Source organism: Onychomys torridus, chromosome 6 (genome assembly GCF_903995425.1).
Source record: "Onychomys torridus chromosome 6, mOncTor1.1, whole genome shotgun sequence".
In the NCBI taxonomy this organism is placed as follows: Eukaryota; Metazoa; Chordata; class Mammalia; order Rodentia; family Cricetidae; genus Onychomys; species Onychomys torridus.
Window position 1 is genome coordinate 97,093,275 of NC_050448.1, and position 19,609 is coordinate 97,112,883.

Here is a 19,609-nt window from a genome sequence, read left to right on the forward strand (position 1 = left end):
AGAGTAATGCATTTATCCTATAGACTTACACAAAAGGAGGTTTTAGAAATAAACTTTGGCTCATTCTCCCCATCCTGAAAGACTAGAGTTGGACTGGAGGAAGCTATCCAGCACAGCTTCCCCAGGCCCATGAGAGCATAGAGATGTCCCTGGGAAGGACATATCAAGCTGGGATGATGAATCCTGGGAGCATGCCCCTTGCTTCCAATTCCAGCATCACTAAGTTGACAGTCTGGCTCTCTGTGCAACTTCTCAGTGGCAGAGGCCAAACTGTGAGCTTGCCTTGCTTATGCATATGAAAGTTGTGTTTCCCATCCTGGAATTGGTTCTGTCATTGGAGACAGCAGTCAGTCATGGATGGAACTCATTTACATAATGAAGCACAGTACAAATTGTGTTTTCTAGTCTACACAACTTGCAAGACAAATGCTCTGGACTACATAATTGTGTCCCTGTTACCAAGGCCCTTCTGTGTCACTGAATGCCACTGTCTTTCTATATGATCTGCAGCAGTAGGCCAGCCATGTTCCAGTTGAGCAAAGGCACCCAACTTGAAGTCTGCAAGATGAGCTGGTTGAACACTGTCCTGTACTTTGACAAGCATAGACTGCAGGTGTCAGGGGGAGGAGGGGAGCTGGGCTATCATCCAGAGTCTGCTCTTGGAGCTTTAAAAACTGTGGTTCTGTGATGCACTTTTTGATGTCTAAAATATAAAACCGGGATTGTTATCTCCTTATTCAGACACTCAACAAGTATTTATTGAGCATCTGCTGTATATCAAGGCCTGTTCTAACTGCTGAAGGTGCACATTAGTGATGAACATACAGGGATATCTGCACTCAAGGAGGGAGGGACAAAGGGACAGAGGAGACCATCAGTTAACATCTTTTTTTTCTTTTTTAAGGAATAATTATGTTGGGGGAGAGGCTTTATGAAAAGTTTTAAAAAATAAAAAAAGCTGGGTATGAAGGGCATACTTGAAATCCTGGCACTTAAGAGGTAGAGGCAGGAGGGTCAGGAGATGAAGACCAGCCTTAGTTACATAGTAAGTTAGAAACCAGCCTTGGATGCATGAATCCTTGCCTCAAAAAAGAAAAGTGTCTTAAAAAATAAAAAAGAGCAAGAGGAAAATTTGGAGTGCCCACTAGTGAACTAAGGTGTTTCTGAGCACTGACTGGCTTACTTCCACCTTGAGCATGGACACTGGGGATACTCAGGTGACCACCCAGACACTTTTGTGGGGCTAATCTGAAAAGACCTCCACACTAGGGAGGAAATCAGAAATGGTTAGCAGACTTAACAACATCTGCTCTAAGAAATGACAGGTCCTAAGCCCTTGCTGTTCTCATCAGAATGAATTGCCCTGTGTGCGGTCTGTTCAGCCACTAGGTCTTTAAAGTACATTATGTCTGGCTGTTTGCCAGTTTGCGTTCTGATAACTCAGCAGTGCCCCTCCACCAAGGTTCACCAGCTTCTGCCCATCTGCTCTCAATGGGCAGAGAGCGGGAGAGACCTCCCCAGCGCTAATGGTGGCCCTCAGTATCCCTCCATGGCAAATGTCTCTGGTGAGGGCTGAGGTTTTCTCTCAGTGCTGTTCTTTGCTAGCCCTCTGCTCTGGGCTGCTCCCACCTGAGCCTTTTAGGTCTGTACCCATCAGCCCTCTGAGAGGTGGCTTTGGATGCAGGATCCCTTTTCATGTTTCCCAGCTGTGTTTCTGGATGTTAGATTTCATAAAATTTCAATTCAAGTTGTCATTGACTTTCCTTTCCCCCATCCCCTGGTTTAAAAATGCTAAAAATATTCAACAACATTATTAAATAAAGTCAACAGTATAGTTTCTTATCTTAAATCAGGTCTTTCCAACAGAGCTCAAGTTGGAGCACAACCTTGATGTCATGTCCTCAAGCGTAGAGTTTGATCAAGCTAGAATTTAGTCTACAATTCATAATGAAAAACACCTCTTGACTCCCTCAAGGTCACGTATTTCCATTAGCACCATTCAATATTTACCTAGTCCTTTGTGCTATGAAAGTCAAACATTTCAAATCTTCTCTCTCTCTCTCTCTCTCTCTCTCTCTCTCTCTCTCTCTCTCTTTGGTGTGTGTATCCCATTTGTAATAGATAGGCCTGATGGATAAAAGTCCTCACTTAAAGAATCTGATTTTTGTAGAAACAAATTTATTAGGTTCCTTAAAGGATCTCTTAAGTTATTTCCAAGCACGTCTGGAAATAAATGGGAGTTGCTTTTGTGGTCTTTAAAGGCCAACCTTAGCACGAGGTCACCTTCCACACTGTGGGGGTGGTGGAGGGGAAGACAAGGTCTCAGGAGATCTGGCATCTCTCTCTGTAAGTGCTGGCTTGTCATTGTCAGCCCTAGGGGACAGCTACCTTAAAAGCCCTGCTGACACTCTAAGAGGACATCCACTGGCAGTCAAGGCCGGGGTGCCTCAGAGCCCTACACTCTGTACCCAGGACTCCTGCTGCCTGGAAGAAGCCACTCAAAACCCACAGCAGGGGCAGTTGCTTTAAAGGATGAGGGGAGTAACATCAGCATAGAACACAGCACCTTCTAAGACATTGAAAACAAAGCAAAAAACAAACAACCACAAAAACCATATCTTCAGAATACACTCCTCAGTCTCATTTATGTAATTATACAATAAACAGAGAGCTGACACCCATGCAGGTTCCAGTGTGTAGGAACACGAATGTACGTAGACAATGATCTGGGAGGACAGAGAATGGCTGACAGCTGTGGACAGGAGAGAATTAAGGGGGAAAGAAGGGGACTTTCAATTTTTCATACATTTCCCCACTTCATTCAAGTTATACAATAAGAATTAGTTATTATTTTTAAAGTTTAAATTTAAACTCACAGTATACTCATACAACTATTGGGTCAAAGTCTTGGGACTAATAAAATTTTATATATTATTATCTGGTTTCACCTGTCCCAGATACCTAACTAAAAAACATTTTCACTTAAAAACTAAGTTTGTAAAACATTTTATAAGTGTTATTTTATTCAGTTAATATGCAAAGGAATGCAATATAGGACAGAATTCTTTTACTAAAAACATTGAGACACGTATTCTCTCATGTAGTTACTGGACAGGGAAATATGATTTTGGAAACAAGCACTGAGTGTATGGCTAATATGTCACAAGATGCCAGAGTTAGGTCGGTGACATTCATGTGTGGTCTGTTAGATGCTGTTCTGGTTTATTTACATTATTTACTTTTAAAATCATACTTTATTTTATGTATAGCAATAGCTGTTCTGATTTAGAATTGTGAATATTTTATAAAATGTACTAGACAAGAAAAGAAACACAACTGCTTTGCAACAGTATTTTTTGGGGGGGGGAGAAGAATGTAAGAATGAAATGCTTCCAATTGCTACCATTACAGATGTGGGCAGGATGAGTCAGTCAGTCATGGTTTATTTTACAAAGAAAATGTGATTCTTCCCACTCGAGGATTCTGGTTTTGTTTTTTGGTTTTTTTTTTTTTTCTTTTTTTTTTTTTTTTTTTTTTAGCAGAGGATCGAACCCAGGGCCTTGTGCTTAGGCAAGCGCTCTACCACTGAGCTAAATCCCCAACCCGAAGTCCTATTTTCTACAACTAAGATAGGACCTTCCAAATTCTCGAGCTCAGGACATGCTAGGCCAGCACGTGTAACAACAACCGTTTTCATCTGTGAGATGCCAGGTGCCCAGCATCTACTGTGTTTAGCACAACACAAAATGGGCTTCTTTCTCTCTGTTTGATATCTTAAAAAAAAAAAAACCTAAGATTTATTGAAAGAAGCAATTTCCTCAAACTCAGGACATGCAAAGCTGGGATTTGAATTTTGGGGTGTCTGGTTCCAAAGACCACACCTTTTCTACTGAGTCTTGTCAACAGAAATCTGCCACCATGAGCCATCTTCTAGGTCCTTTGAGTTCATGTTGGCATACATGGCTGAGGAGTAAATGACTTTGATGGCCCGGCACTGAGTGAGTGATAGTCAGGGTTAGAAGAAAAGCAAGTGATCAGCAAAGGAGCTCTCCAGTCTTCTAAGACTGGAATTTTCCATGTGACTGCTCCAAAGGAAACAGAAATTAATGTTCAGTCTGCAAAGAGTATGTCTACACTCTACTTCTATGGGTTCTGTGCAGATCCAAACAACTTCAAATAAAAATATTGATGAACAAATGCACTTACATTGAACACATATAGGCATTTGCCTCGTAATTCACTAGTTGAGACACTCTGTACATCGCACTTGTATTATATCAGGTATTGTAAGTAGTCAGACATGATTTTAAACGATGCTGAAGTAAGCACATAGTTTATAAGCAAGTGCTATAGCACTTTGTAGAAGGAACAGGCAGATTTTGATGTCTACTGGATTCTGAAACAACTCTTTAAAGATACCAAAGGACAGCTGTATTTGGATGCTAATTACAGACGTATATACAGTCTTCACAACATACCACCCTTTCTAGTATTTCAGAGATCATCCACAAACAACCAGTTGTCACAATTATTTTGAGAGATGCTTATTCTTTTGTGAGAGAGCTTCATGCCATAGGGCAGTTGGAAGAAAAGGGAGGGCTGGTCTCATGAGGTCAGATGTAGTATGCAGCTTTGTGAGAGTGGATTGAGTACCACGTGGTCAACAGGTCCCCCCTCTGCTGTGTGTTCTGTCTCACCACAGTCCCAAAGCAGCAGGGCTCTTGTGATCAAGCAAGGAAGAGAGGGAGGGAGAGAGGAAGGTAGGAAGAGAGAGAGAGAAAGAGAAAGAAAAAGAAGAAAGGAAGAAAGGAAGGAAGGAAGAAAGAAAGAAAGCTAAAAAGAAACTGCTATAAGTTTCTTTTTTATGTTGAAGAATATTTATTCCTTCTTTTTTATTATTATTATATTTGTGTTTTAATTTTACACATCAGCCATGGGTTCCCCTGTCTTCCCCCCTCCCGCCCCCCCCCCCACCTTCCCCCCAGACCCTCCCCTCCATTCCCATCTCCTCCAGGGCCAAGACTCCCCTGGGGATTCATTTTAACCTGGTGGATTCAGTACAGGCAGGTGCAGTCCCTTCCTTCCAGGCTGAGCAAAGTGTCCCTGTGTAAGCCCCAGGTTCCAAACAGCCAGCTCATGCACTAAGGACAGGTCCCGGTCCCACAGCCTGGATGCCTCCCAAACAGTTCAAGCTATTCAATTGTCTCACTTATCCAGAGGGCCTGATCCAGCTGGGGGCTCCACAGCCTTTGGTTCATAATTCATGTGTTTCCATTCGTTTGGCTATTTGTCCCTGTGCTTTCCAATCTTGGTCTCAACAATTCACGCTCTTACAGTCCCTCCTCTTTCTTGACAATTGGACTCCTGGAGCTCCACCTGGGGCCTGGCCCAGGATCTCTGCATCCACTTCCATCAGTTATTGGTTGAGAGTTCCAGCATGACTGTTAGAGTGTTTGGCCATCTGATCACCAGACTAGGTCAGATCAGGCTTTCTCTCGACCATTGCCAGCAGTCTACAGAGAATGTATCATTGTGGATTTCTGGGGACCTCTCCAGCACTCTGCCTATTCCTGTTCTCATGTGGTCTTCATTTATTATGGTCTGTTATTCTTTGTTCTCCCTTTCTGTTCTTGATCCAGCTGGGATCTCCTGCTCCCCTAAGCTTTCTTTCCCTCAAACCTTGCCCTTCATTACTCCCACTGTCATCCAGGTTGTTCATGTAGATCTCATCCATTTCTCTGTCATTGGGTGATCCCTGTGTCTTTTCTTGGGTCCCGTTTTTTTAGGTAGCCTCCCTGGAGTTGTGTAGCAGTCTAGTCATCTTTGTTTTACATCTAGTATCCTCCTATGAGTGAGTACATACCATGTTTGTCCTTTTGAGTCTGGGTTACCTCACTCAGGATGATTTTTTCTAGATCCATCCATTTGCCTGCAAACCTTATGATGTCATTGTTTTTCTCTGCTGAGTAGTACTCCATTGTGTATATGTACCATATTTTCTTTATCCATTCTTCAGTTGAAGAGCATCTAGGTTGTTTCCAGGTCAGCTATAAGTTTCTTAAATGGAGCAGATCTGGTGCAGAGGATTGGTTGAGAAGATAATGGAAGAGCCGTCTCAGCAGGATCAGGAGCACATGCTTCCACCCCTGGGGACAGGAGATAGCAGGAAGAGATGGCTTTGCCAAATCCTAGAGCAGGTTTCCCAAAGTGTCCAGGGAGGACCCTCTGTTCACCAGAGCAAGGGCTGAGGGGGTAGGGAGAGGGGGAGGAATGGCCTCCTACCATCCCCTTCTGAAGGTCCAGGAATCTAAAAATATAAAATTGCAACCTAAAAAAATAAAAACTGACAGCCATCAGATTGCCAGCAAATAGGGATCAACCTTTAACTGGGCCCCTCTGTGTTTTACGATGGGCAGCTCTGTCAGCAACCCAAATGTTTAGTTTTTTTTACTAAAGATTGCTCTCTGTAGCCCTGGACTTAGTTATTCTCCATACCCCCTACCAGTCACTACCAAACCCAAAGTTAACTTTTAATGTGCTCCATGTGACAACCTGCTTTGCCTTGTTTCGTATTCCTCCTACTGTGAGACCAGCCATGTTAGGAGAAGCCAGTTTTGAGCAAACATCAATTAACTATGTCCAGAAGGGCTGCAGGGACATACAAATATCATTTAGCTGAAACCCTCTAAAATCTTGTTAATGGAAAATTGGAAAACCTAAAAAGCAATTTGTCTCTAGAAGTTTAACTTCAGAATTGCCAAAATTCCTTTGTCTGTGCCTAATGCTTACTTCTTGCTATAAAAAGGTGGCCAGAACCCACCTCCAATGCCACAGTCTCAGAATCCCAAACTCTGGCTGTGTTCTTAGCTAACTGATAAGCTTTTGTGCCCTGGGGTGATTTTCTTTTCTTTTCTTTTCTTCTTCTTCTTCTTTTTTTTTTTTTGGTTTTTTGTTATTTGTTTTTTTTTTTTTTTTTTTTTTTTTTCTGGAATGAAGTCCGCTTCTGGTTCAATAGACTTCGGTGGTCTGCCCCCCATTATTGTGTGACCCCCAACCCAACAATTCCTCTCAACAGCCTTCTACATTTCTCTCAATAGCTGTAATGTCCTGAAGCTAGGGGATAAGGAATCTTGGGAAATGTACTTCCCTGTCTTACAAGACCAATCTCAAATCGAAGGCCCAAACCACAAGTGACTGGCCTTACCCAAAATCAACAATGAGGTAAGGAGTAGGTTGTAAATATGGCAGGGGGAGGTAGGACAGGGGAAGAGAAGGATTGAGTACCATGAGGTCAACAGGTCTCCTGCTGCCACATGTTCTATATCACCACAGTCCCAAACCAACAGAGCCAAGCAACCATAGATTGATACCTCTGAAACCACAGGCCAAAATAATAATCCTGTCCTCTTTTTCAGTTGCTTGTCTCAAGTATTTGTTAGAGTCGTGCAAAGCTGACTGACAAACTTAGTGTCAAATAGTTTAAAGTTCTTTTTTCTTTTTTTCTTTCAGGAAAATGAGGAAGAGACACAAGAATGGGATAAAATTCGGGAAGTATGATCCCAAAAACATATTGAAGAACAGTGAGTGCACTCTTGATCTGAAGATAGGTTTAGAAGCAGCACTAGGGCTGGCTGGTGGTGGCACATGCCTTTAATCCCAGCACTTGGGAGGCAGAGGCAGGCAGATCTCTGTGAGTTCGAGGCCAGCCTGGTCTCCAAAGCTAGATCCAGGAAAGGTGCAAAGCTACACAGAGAAACCCTGTCTCGAAAAACAAAAAACAAAAACAAAAAACAAAAAACAAAAAAGAAGGAGGAGGAGGAGGAGAAGAAGGAGAAGAAGAAGAAGAAGAAGAAGAAGAAGAAGAAGAAGAAGAAGAAGAAGAAGAAGAAGGAGAAGCACTAGGTTCTTATACCCATAATTCATTGTGATGGAGCTGGCAGACAAAGGAGGTTGACGGTTGTCAGAGGAGGATCCACCAAACCTGAACAGTCAGCCCCACCCAGGGAGGGCTGAGGGGTGGAAGGCTGAACAGCCTGAACATCCATGTCTCCATGCTCCCACGTCCAAGGTTGCTGAGTGCGCTGCCCAGGGTCTGCAGTTCATGAGGCCTGGACGTCCCTGAGGTAAATAACCATCGGTATGTTCATTCATTCCACAGAAATTTGTGGAACCCCCTAGCAACACCCTAAGAACCACAGAGAACCGTCAAGTAATGGGAATATTCCAGTATCTCTGTGAGTCAGAGTGATGCTGTCCAGCCCATTTGGAGCAGAGGGAAGAGATTGTGAGGACAGACAGGGTCTGGCCAGAGAGAAGCGTCGGTGCACACCTCCTCCCTTGCTGCTCTGAGTCCTGATGCACACATCTCTGTGGTAAGGTCACAGCTGCTTCATTAACAGAGACAGCACCACAAAACCAATGATGTGTTCTTCTCGATTCTAGTTTATTCTACCCAACTCAACAAACATCTATGATGTGCCAACTGGGTATCTGGTGGTGGAGCTCTTTATGAATGGTCTCCTTTCCCTCAACAAGGCAGAAATGGCACATGTAGGCAACTTCAAATCCAGATAGTGTTACCAGAGACCTGAGTTCCCCTGCAGGTTTCTGTGAGGTGTGTGTTGTAGGGGGGAGGGTGTGGTGGTGCAGGGGAGGGTCCCCCAGGACAAAGCAATGGTGACATTGGTCAGGGCTGGGAAGCCACCTCTGCAGTTCTATCAGCCACCACTTCTGAGTGCTGATTGTCAACCATGGGGAAACCTTTTCCTCACAGTGCGCCTTCAGAATTCAGAACAACCAGACAGTTCTAGCCAGGCTTCTAGCTCCTGCAGGGCCCTGAAGAGCTTCCTCCCAGTTCTCAGGCACGGAGGCCTCACTGTCCATCTCTCCTCATCTGGAACAAGGCAAAAAGTAAAGACCAGGATATCTTTTTTGCATTGAAGTCAGATTTTCTCCTGTTAGATTAATGCTTCATACAAAGTACCTGTGGAATTTAACCCAGGAATATATTTATGACCTATTAATAATTTTAAAATCTACACCCGATAAACTCTTTGCCAACACTTTTTCTTGGGGGAAAAAAAAGCATTCATGTGGTTGATAAAGGACTCCATCCATTCCACTTGTGATACAAAATCGCATTCCTAGGGTGATACTGCTGGATCTTCAGGCACAGACACAGTGTTTCATAAGAGGGAATGAGTCACATCCAAATCTAGCAATTTTTGGTGTAGAAAATTTGCTTCTTGGAATGCCAGTTTGCTTTGAAAAGCTGAATTCTTTTTTTCTTGGAATACCAGTTTGCTTTGAAAAGCTGAATTCTTTTTTTCACACACAAAGAAAGATTTTGCATTTTCAAAGCATAAGCAAAAATGTAACCTGCTGGGCGTCTCCGCTTACCTCCAGAATGTGGGATATCAAGTGGCGTTTTGTACAGAGCTCTTGGTCCATTTGTTTCAAGAAAGCATAGTAGGACTGCTGTAGTCCTGTTGAGATCTCCCCAACCCTCCACCTCATGGGGATTTGCAACTGGGAACTCTGAGGGGTAGCTTGGGATTCCAGTCTGGCTCTCTGGTCCTCCTTCATGCCTGTCCAGGGCTGATCTCCTGACCCATGGCACCCCAAAGTCCTGCTACCTCATTTGTTTTGAAAAGAAACCTGCCTGGTTGGAGTCCTAAACTGCTTCGCTATTGTAATATTCACTGAGGATTTTTGTTGCTTTCAACACCTGAAGACATCCAGTGAAGTTTTAGGCATTGCATAATAAAACCAACTATTGTCATTGGCTTATACAGCCAAGTCCAAATACCACACGTCACTCAAATGAGCGTTTGGGAAATGAACTTGAGGGTTGGGTGGACTGGGGGCTTGTTTGCTTCTGGTTTTGTGGACTGAAGTGGCTGGGGCAGTCTAGCAGGTGTGGGAAAAGGCAGATCAGCTTCCGAGTACCCCTCCCTCCACCCTCCCTCCACCCTCCCTCCACCCTCTCTCGGTGTTAATTGAATGTCAACATTAATGCCTTTGGAATGAACAAAACAACCAAAGCTGAATTTACCTTTGGAGGGAACAATTAGAGAAAAACAGAGCATAATGAAAAGGGAATTTAAAAAGTTCCCTGTCTCCCATGGGCCACGAGTAAAAGGGCGCAGCCGCATTACTTAAAGCTGTTCTACCGTGTGTGTGTGTGTGTGTGTGTGTGTGTGTGTGTGTGTGTGTGTGCGTGTGCGCGCGTGTGTGTGTGTGCATGTGTGTCTGTGTGTCTGTGTGTCTGTGTGTGTCTGTGTGTGTGTCTCTCTGTGTGTGTGTGTGTGTGTGTGTGTATGTGCGTGTGTGTGCGCGTGTGTGTGTGTGCGCGTGTGTGTCTGTGTGTCTGTGTGTCTGTGTGTGTGTGTCTCTTGTATGTGTGTGTGCGCGTGTGCGTGTGTGTGTGTGTGTGTGTGTCTCTGTGTGTGTGTGTGTGTGCAACGCAAGCACTTCTACTAGTTTTCTAAGTCTGAGTCATCACTTGAATAGATAAATCCTTTCAGCCTGATGAGACGGAAAGGGAAAATGCTTCCCCATGAAGCCAAAGGCTTTCCCCAGGCCTCAGCAACACTCTTGTTCAACGTGTGTCATGAGTGTGACACAGCTCTAGTGCCATGTTTCTGCCCTCACCCCTCTAGGCTCCGTGGGGAGTAGGGGTGCCGTGCAGAACTTTCTCCTTGATGGTGTTTTATGGGAGCTTAGGCTTAGATGCTAGCAGGCTGGGGTGGGTTCAAGCACACACGCTCTGGGGCCAGACTGCTGTGAGATGCAGCTTTCTTCACCCTGTGACTTGATCCTGGGCAAATGGCGTCGGCCTCGGCAATCCACAGTTTTCTCAAGGGGAAAGTCAGTGTTGCTGGAGTATCTGCTTCCCAGGGTTTACATGAGAGATAAATCAAACGTTGAGAGTGTTATTAATGACTAAACGTGAGTAGCCCAGACAGAACTTATCAATGCTGATAAAACCAGTGACTTGTTTATGAACTGTGCAGGTGAACACATCCTGTTGATTTCAGCAGCTACATCGTGAAGGTGGGAATACTAGGTGCCAAGTGCTGAGGACACTTCATCAGTATGTGTCTACTGTCAGCAAGAAAACTGAAGAACTGTAAGGTCAGGGGCTGGCAACTGAAGGGAGAACCCAGTGTGTTGGCCTGCAGGGATCCTGTGCAAGAAGAGTCCCAGGCAGTTGCTACCCGCATCACTCTCTGGCCTGCACCTCTCAGTTCTCCCATTCCCACGGCCCTGCTCAGAACAGCATCTCACTGCTCACAGTGCAAAGTGCTGGTGCTGACGAGCAGAGCCCTGTGCCCCTTCACGGGTGAGGTGTCTTGCCAGCATGCCCACTCAAGTCTGCCAAGAGCTGACTAGTACGGCCCTCACAGGCTCGGGTTCATGGCTGAGTCTAAGTCCTAGGGGAGCATAGTAAGAGCACATAACCATAATTACTGCATGTGCCAACACTGAACTAAAACAAGCAGACCCACAAGCAAATGGTCCCCATGTCTGAGTTAATTGTAGTGAAAAGAAATGAGGAGGCTGAGCTGGCTATCAGTTCCCATAACCGGTTTGCACCTGGATGCTTTGAACAAGTCACTTCAGAAGGAATTTTCAGAGGAACTATTAATTATAATCATTAAACATAATTGCAACAATTAAAATTTTAAGATAAACTTGGACTTAATCATTATTCAACATGATTGGCACAGGTTAGCCATGAGACTAAGTTCTGACCCAGAGAATCAAGATTTTTAAGTAGTAGACCACAGAATACAAAATCAAAGCCCTGGTCCCATGCTCCCTGTTACAAACAAAAACTCAGAGAAAGCAAACGGTTGGACACACATGTGCATGTGTGTACACACACACTTACTTCTCTCCCTCAGTGTCAAGAACAGGTGTGCTTTTCCATATCTGCACTCAATCTTGACAACTAGGCCACTCAGCATGACCTCATAACTCAGTGTTCTTTGCTCCAGGATGAACTGAAGTGAATGTCTAACTTGTTGTAATCAGCTCTTTGAAATGCTAACTAAAGCACAATTTAGTATCCTGCCCAACAGGTCACAGGCACAGAAGGAGGCCAAGACCAGAACATTCTCCCACAGCAATTACAACCAAATCCTGGAAGCATGTCTTCATGCGCCCACATGGGAAGACAGCACATCATTTCAGAGACCAAAGGTGACCAGGAGCAAGCCAATGCTACTGGGGACGTCACAGCTATTAGGAAAAGAGGCAGGGCAGGAACTGACACAGACCGGAGGAAGCCATTCTCCTGAGTGTTTTAGAGTGTGTGGATTTCTCTGTGGAAGACTCACACTTTTGGTACTCTTGGATACACCCACTGTCTTCATGACCCGTCGTGGTGGAGGCTGTCTGTGAAAAACTATCCCTACCTCACTAGGCTCAAAGGCGGCTGGGACTCGAGAGTCTGTGTGTGACATAATCACCTATGAAAACAGGCAGGTGACTTTCTCTGATTTGCTCTCCAGTTTTCCTTTATCTCTCCTTGGGGTATGTGGAGACTTACTGTAGCTGTGTATGGTTTGTTTCAATCCAGACTCCCCACTCCTCATGATCATAGAGTTCAGATTCTCTTTCTTTCCCTAAACCCTCTCCCAGACACATGCTGCCTCCAGAACCACAGCTGCCCAGTGGGTTTGTTCTCCTGCCATTGCCCTTCAAGATGGCGGGAGCCTGCCTACCAAATGCCCTGGTGCCTCTGACGGGAGGGAGGAAAAGAACATGTTTTGTTCCTGCGCTCAGCCTCAGCTGTGGGCTCCGCAGACACCAACGACATTTTTTCTTAGGCTGCTTCAAAGGTGACATGAGACTGGCCCAGAGCAAGAGCACTAAGGAGCCTGACACCCAGGAAGTAGTGCTGTCTAAACTGCCCTGTGGGGCCGGAGAGATGGTGACTGGGTTAGAGTGATCACTGCTCTTCCAAGGGTTCGGTTACTAGCGTTCACATCAGGTGGCTCACACCATCTGTTACTCCAGCTCCAGAGGAGCCAACACCTTTCCTCTGTGGGTATGTCCCCACCCCCCACCTCCGAACCTGTGAGACAGACTCTCGATACCCCCTACCTCCTACACACACACACACACACACACACACACACACACACACACACACACACACACACACACACACACACACACACACACACACACGCACACACGCATGCACATGCACACACGCAGGGGAGAAGGATAAAAATAAATCTTTAACTTGTCCCAGAGGCAGGCTCTGAGGTCATCACCAAGGAAAACTGGGCTAGGTTTATGGAAGTGAGTGGCTTTGGGAAGCCAGGTCAGTGGGGTGGTCACTGGACATCTCACAGAAGAAAGCTATGCACCAGAGGGATGGGGGGACCTCTCTCCAGAGCTCTGTGACGAGGCGGGGGGGGGACTCCCTCCAGAGCTCTCTGGTAAGGAGGAACCACTGGACAAATAGAGCGAAGCAAATGCAGATGACTGCATTGCAAGTCCCATCTTGAGCCAGAGTGGAGGCATCATGATGATAGACAGACATGAAGTGATAGGTAAGAGAAACGACGCAGAATGGCAGGTTGATAAGCAGAAGTGATTACCGTCAAACCTACCCATAAACTCAGTCAGCAAGTCTGAGAGGGCTTTCCTACCCCAGGTTATTAGTCGGAAACATGACCCACAGTTCTCAGTGAATACCAGCTGCGGGGCATTGATGTCATGTTCTCGGGGCAAATGAGCCATTTTCAGGTACAATTTTTTTTCTTCTCTGTTCTGGGTAGGAACGCAACTTGAATGTGGAAATACAAGAATGGGATAAGCTGGGGACAAAGCAGAAGAAAGAGCCCTTTCTTCTTGACTAATGGCAGCTTTGGCTCAGTTTTCTTTTGGAAAATCCCCATATTCTGAAGCCAGGAAGTCCAGAGAGGTGCAGCTTCACAAGGCAGAGGACACTGAGGGCAGAAGAGAAGAGGACTTGAATCTATGCTGTGATGTTTACAGTGCTTCCATGGGAATTGTGTGCTGTGGCACACTCAGTGACAGAGGTAGTGTAGCACTGTGGTTCTAAAATTGTATCCCAGGGCACCAGTGGTTAGGTGCAACTCAAGATCACCATTTTCCAGCTGTGTATCATCTAAACAACTTGACCAGCCACCTTTGGCTTCAGTTAACCCATCTATAAAATGCAGGTGTCTATCTATCTCAGATGGGATTAATATAGAGACTGAATGAGTTCATGATGGATTTTTCTGGCCATTTTCAATGGTAGAAAGGTCATAGCATGGTCCTGAGATCCACTCTGAGTTTCTAGATGATCATCTGCTTTTCCACTGGTGACAGGATGTCAGTTAAGAAGAAATAAAAGAGGAAACCAAGTTATTTGTAGGGTTCCTGGATTCTTAGAGGATCCTTCCTGCTTATGACAGAATTTGTTGTCACCGTGTCTGAACTGTCCATTCATTATTGTCTGAGGCTGGTAGAATCTGAGCATTTGGGTGTTGTATAGTAATTTCCTCTGAACTGAAGAATTCCATCATGGAGGGAAGCTCATTAGTACTCAGGAAATGTGTGTGTGTGTGTGTGTGTGTGTGTGTGTGTGTGTGTGTGTGTTCATATTCATGTGTTTGCTACATGTAGGCAATGCTGGTGGTCACAAGATGAGCCTCCTGGTGTGGATGCTAGGAACTGAACTCCTCTGCAAGAGCAACAAGTGCTTTTAATTGCGGAATCATCTCTCTAGGCCCCAATACTTAGGAAGGCTTTGTTGTTTTGTTTTTCTGAGACAGGGTTTTATTATGTAGCCCTGAATGTCCTGATATTCACTCTGTAGACCAGGCTGGCCTTGAACTCACAGAAATTTGCCTTAAAGGTAGGCTATTTAAGACTTAGGAAATAAACAACTCAGAAGTCTCAGGAAGTCCCTGAAACTTATCAGATTCACAAGGCCCCTCCCTCCCCATAGTTATAGAAGCAGTAGGGACTGCTGAGGAGAAGAGACTCTCTCACCTGTCTAGCTGGCTACAAGTTGTGCAGAGAGGCCCAAGGCCCCAGCTTTAGTGAGTCTTCATTCATGCTGGGGTGGGCTTTGGTGAGAAAGCTGCCTTTAAGTCATCCCTACTTCTGTAATCACCCTTCACCCATACTCTCATAAGAAACCCCAATAAGCTCATTTGCTACCAAACTGGACTTTGGTAGTGTTGCTGCTTTGATCTGTCACCAGTTCCCTTTTTGGGGTGAGTAGACTTTTGTTCATGTCTCCCCAGAAATAGTTTCACACCACACCAAGTTTTTAGGCTTTAAAGCACCGATAAAGGCAAATTCCTGGATGAATGATGCCTAGGTCAGAGCAAGCTAGACTGACACCATGAGTAACCTTGCTGATAGAGTAATCAAAAAAGTTCGGGGAACTGATCTGAATCACTGATATGTACCTCTCAAGTCAACAGTTACTTCCTTTCTTGATAACCCAAAGAAGTGAGAAACTTGACAAGAGCCACAGGAATTTATCCTTAGTGGCTGGGCCTTGTAGTAGCTTTATAACTACACAGATAACTAGATTTTTGCCACTTTAACTTTCAGTCTTTTCTTTCTGCAATCTTCGATATCCTGTCCTTTCCCAAATCTCTGCATAGTCCTCCACATTCTCCCAGGCCACCTTCCTCCTCCAGCCACACACTGAGGACTTCTTTGTTGTAGGCCCAGCAGTAGCTCTTGTTCCTGTCTGTGAGGGTTTGAATGAGAAGTATCCCCCATTAGCTCATGGATTAGAACATTTGGCCCCCAGATGGTGGTGCTGTTTGAGGGATTATGGAATCCTTAAGAGCCTTGCTAGAGGAAGTACATCACTGAGGACAGGCTTTGAGGATATGTAGCCTCACCCAACTTGCTATTTGTCGGGTTCTTTTATCACAACCTCAGGAAAACAACTAATATGTCATCTGCCGGGTAGCTATACCAACCTGTTGCTCTACCCTCAGACCCGTTCTCTGCTACGAAGACAGGTCACATGACCCAGACTTGGTTATTCCTCTGGTTACAGAGATTGCCGGATGAGCGGTTCCTGCCTCAATCAGGGACACCTGGATTGTATCGCAGTGTGACAAAACCAAGGGGACCTGAGTCTGGGGCTGTTGGTGACTTCTAGGCACTGTGACCCAGAAATTGACTGAAAGGAGACATGGGAGGAAGATTCCATTGGTTTTAAGAGCTCCCTGGACTTGTGAACTGTAACCTGTTTCTTTGTATCAGGCTGAACCGCTCCTGTTAATTGTTTTAGGGTTGCTAATATTGTAGATGTTTCTAGGAGACGTTGCCCGGCATGGTTCCCGATTTCTCTTTCCAGCCTCATTTTCCCCTCTAAGCTGTGCCCCACTTTCTACTCTGTGCTAGCAGCCCCTAAGCTCATCTAAGCTGCCCATCTTTTTGTGGTCTTTTGTGCCTTCCTGTGTGCGCAGACATTCACCCTGCCCCTTCCTGCTCCACCCAAGTCAATCACTAACCTCCCCCCCACTCGACTTCTTTCATGGTTTCTTTTTTTTTTTTTTTTCATTTTATGTGCATTGGTATTTTGTCATGGGTGTTGGGTCCCCTGGAACTGGAGTTACAGACAGGTGTGAGCTGCCATGGGGGTGCTGGGAATTGAACCAGGTCCTCTGGAAGAGCAGCCAGTGCTCTTAACCACTGAGCCATCTCTCCAGCCCCTCTTTCATTCATGGTTTCTTACAGATGCCCCTTCTGCTTCATCCCTGCCAATCTGTAGGTGGGGGAGTTCTGCTCCGTTTGTTTGTTTTTATGTGACCTCAACTCAATTCTTCAATTCTTCAATTCTACTGACATTTCATAACCGGAAGAGTGAGCTTCCTCGGGGATAGTCTGGTGACACCAGCCTCAGGCTTTGCCCTGGGGCTTTAATGTGGGCTTTTTGTATTCCAAAACCCGGCATCTGCCCACAGACCTCAGCCCTCTGCCCCAGGCTCTGCTGCCCCTCTGCTTTCCAATTTACTATGATCTGAATGTTGGTATGCCCTGAAAATTCATGTATTGGAACCTTTTGCAGGGTACAATTGTATCAGTGGGAGGTGGGAGGGGTTTTCTGGAGGTGATTAAGTCAAAAGGTCTCATCCTCATGAATTATATAAAGAATCAGTGCCCTTATGAAAAGGTGTGGGGGAGGGAGGGTACTTGTCCTCCCCTACTAAGTGAGGAAGCAAGTCACCATCCATGAAGCCCAGAACTAGGCTCTGAAAAACCCTGAATCTGCAGCACCTTCATCTTTACTGCTGGCCTTCTCAGCCTCCAGCACTGGGATTTCTGTTATTGTAAACTATGCAGTCCAAGGGTGTCTTCCCTTCTTCCTCCTGTCCTCCTGTCCATCCTGTCCCTCTTTCCCTCCTCTCCATTCTCTCCTTCTTGTGTATAGGCTGCCAAGTGAGCATGAAGGTATTTTGCTAGAGTGGCCCATATGGACAAAGACACAGCTCAAACACTTCTTTCCTTGGACCCTTCTCTGATGACCTGGGCAGAAGAGAGGTCCCCAGAGGGTCCCGAGCAGCTTTTATGTTGTAAGCAAAGCTTTAAGGACACAGGAACCTGCTGTGTGCTAGGAAGCCTGTGTATTGCCAAAGCCAAAGCAGTCCTCCAGCACATTCTCAGTCTATTGTGAGACAAGGCAGTGTAACCCACACCTCAGTCCTGCTCTTTCCTCGTAAGACTTGAATATTTGCCTTTTCTCCCTGACTAGCTATACACTCCATAGCTTCCTAATGGTGGAGAGTAGTAATCAGTCATTCTGTGTGCTGTTACAATATGCTAAGTTAAACAATAATGGTTTAAGATGATAGTTACCACCAATTAGACATTATACATGGTTCTGTAACGTATCTTCACTTACTGAGAGTTACTCTTTGCCTTGAGAGCTTTCCTTGAACAAAGATTCAGGATAAGATGAAGCATCATCATCAAAGGCAAAAATGACTGGGTAGACTTCAAACATCAGTGAACTAGGCTATTAGAAAATGTCAACAAGTAAATACAGAAACAAGATTGAAATGTCCGGCACATGGGCTTTCAAGTTGGCTATTTCATTTTTTTTTTTTCACTTGCTTGAGGAATTTTCAAACTCCTAGGTAATTTTCTGAGTGGAAGATACCTGTTTGGAGCTGGTAAGATGGCTCAGCAGTTAGAAATATGTGCAGAGGACCTGAGTTTGGTTTCCAGCACTCATTTGGGGAGCTTACAACTATCTGCAGAGCTACCTTCAGGACATTTAACTCAGTTTTCCTGACCTCCACGGGCATCTGTTCTCTCTCTCTCTCTCTCTCTCTCTCTCTCTCAAAAAGTAAAATGGATCTTTTAAAAATATCTTTTAGAAGGACTGACCATTATTATTATTATTTTTGGCTTGGGAGGAAGTAGAAGAAAATTTATCAATAAACAACACTATTAAAATTGTTTCCTCTCTATTCCATATGCTGACAGAAAAGCATTCAAACCGTTAAAACCCAAGTAGGAAAGATGATATATTTCACGGGAGAGAGACTTTTTATTTTATTCTGCACATCTGTAGTCTAGTACAGAATCCAGCAGCTGCTAGGCATTCGAGTATCTGTTGAGTAGATTTCTATACATCAAATTCAGTGAGAAGTCTCAGAAATTGAGAATTAAGGCATTCTTGCAGAAAGTGCTACCCTACAAAATTTTAAGCCACATGGTATTGTATTAATAAAGATTCTTATTGTACAGGCTTTCAACTAATTTTGGTCGAAACATAAACGGTTGGATAGTACATAATTATTTTCACAAAAAGCCACTACCACAACTGCCAATTTCTCCATGACTAACCCTGCCAGATGTTTCTCTGGTTTTGCTGAGTCACTTTTTCGTCCCCGCTCGGAACTCTGTGTTCTCACTAACTCTGAATTCCCTCTGGCTTTTTCTCATATTTTGCCTTTTACCTGCATTGGGAGGGGGGAAGGGTGGTGGTTAAATTGTTCTTTTTACCATTTCCCATGAATAGAGCAGATTTCTTTCTTTTTTTTTAAATTGCTCTCAATTTTACCTTTTATCATAAATCTTAACCTGGCCTTTTCCTGGGAAGACAGACATTTTGAGGAAATTGTGCTCAACAGCTATTAAGCCTGGTCCCATGACTGGGCAGATTCTGAATCACCCTAGAGTGCAGGCTGTTAGAAAAATGAACAGCTCCCAAACTTCTTCATTCTGCTCTGGAACTACCTCTCCTCCAGTTAGAAGTCCTGGAAGCCAGAAAGAGCCTCAACCAACCACCTAGAGACAATTGGGGCTGGGGCTGGCTGCGGAGCAGAGCGGTGCCTTGAGATTCACATAGATTTGCATTTTCTCACCAATCTGACCATCTCACTGCCTGCCCGTTCCACAGGGAAACTTCGGTGACAGACAGAGTCCATCTCTTGAATGTTCACTCAAACTTCCAGCTGCATGCATCACTGCAGAGTACTCTTCATTGATTTAAACATGCAGCACCTCCCCAAGAGCTGGTAACTGTGCTAAGGACTAAAGGGGGAAACATGACCGGCCCCCTGCTGCCAAAAAAAGCTTGAATGGGGAAGATTGA